This window comes from Tupaia chinensis, unplaced genomic scaffold, assembly GCF_000334495.1.
Source record: "Tupaia chinensis unplaced genomic scaffold, TupChi_1.0 Scaffold000287_1, whole genome shotgun sequence".
NCBI lineage: Eukaryota > Metazoa > Chordata > Mammalia > Scandentia > Tupaiidae > Tupaia > Tupaia belangeri.
The window spans coordinates 180,547-182,125 of record NW_006159771.1 but is presented as its reverse complement, the minus strand read 5'-3'; positions in this window follow the sequence as shown (position 1 = coordinate 182,125).

The window sequence follows — 1,579 nt, the reverse complement described above, 5'->3', positions numbered from 1 at the left end:
TGGGCACGCATGCACACGCGCCCGGCATGAGTTTAAGCCACCGGGTCCGGGACCTGAACCATGGTCGACTACATGGGAGTCCAGCGACACAGCCATTACGTCAACCGCTGGTCCCTGGTTGGTTTCTCATCTATGCCTTGTAGATCCCACTCTGCGGCCCCTCGCCCATGGTGCCCACTTCGTGATTGGCCCTTTCAGACTCTGCTGCTTTTCATGTTCGGAAAATTATTAGTGAAGCCTCTCCAAAGTCTGAGATTCCCCCTCCCCCCAGGTGTTTGCCATAGGGTGCATGCGCTCTGTCTAGAGGGAAAGGTTGAAATCATTCCCCAGGGAGGGCAACCATGCTGCAGTCTCTTTTCCCCTTGAGATTTTGGACATGCACACATACACACCCAGCATGATTTTCTTTTTTTGTTTTTTTTTGTAGAGGTTTTTGCCGTCGGGCATGTGTGCTGGCCAGAGAGATAGAAACAAGAGACAGCGAAAGGGAAAGTGAAAAATCACCTCCCAGGCTGGATGGCTACACCGCAATCCCTTTTCCTCCATTTTCCTCCCAGTATTTTGGGCACACACGCACACATGCCCAGCGTGAGGTTCAGGCCACCAGGTCCAGGATTTGAATCCAGGTCAACCGTGTAGGAGTCCAGGAACAAGCTGCTACGCCATCTACTGGTCTCACACTCGGTGTGATTCTCAAGCCGCCAGGTCCAGGACTCAAAACATGTGGTCGGCTATGTGGGAATCCAGCACCTTAACCACCATGCCACTTGCTAGCTCCCTAATGGGTCTTTTAAAAAAAAAAAAGTTATTATTTTTCTTATCTTTTTAAACATTTGATTGCTATACATCATTTGACTCGTAAAGAGAATTTCCCCAACATGAAATACATCTCAGACCCCTCCAGCTGAGAATACTATACATGTTATCATCAGGTAATAAACCATTCCTGTGTCCCACAAATGTCTTAACTCTCTATTTTTCTCCCTGATTTCCCTCCCTATACTCTTCCATTCTCCCACCCTCCTTCCACGCTGTCTCTAGTGTCTAAAACTATTATCATTACTCTTATGCCCTCCGAACTTTAACTCTCTACCATAGAGTGTGGACACTGGGTACATATTAAGTGGAGACATACAATCTCTCTCCTTCATATCCTGGCTTGCCTCACTCAGCAGTAATCTTCCATATTCAACCACTTTGTATCAAATGCCAGGGTCTTATTATTTTTTATGGCTGAGTAGTATTCTATAGAGTATATGTGCCACACTTTTTCAGTCCATTCATCTGTTCATGGACATTTAGGTTGGTTCCATGTCTTAGTCATTGTGAATAATGCCACAATAAACATTGATGTGCAAGCACTTTTCTGACTGAGCACTCTCCTGTCCTTTTGGGTAGATACTGAGGAGTGAAATTGCTGGATCATATGGTAATTCTATTTGTAGGTCTTCAAGGAACCTCCATATTGTTTTTCACAGTGACTGGACCATTTTACATGCCCACCAACAGTGTAGGAGAGCCCTAAGGGGACTGTTGCAAAGTTAGTGGGAAAATGGTTTTAAAGATAAGTTTATTTTGG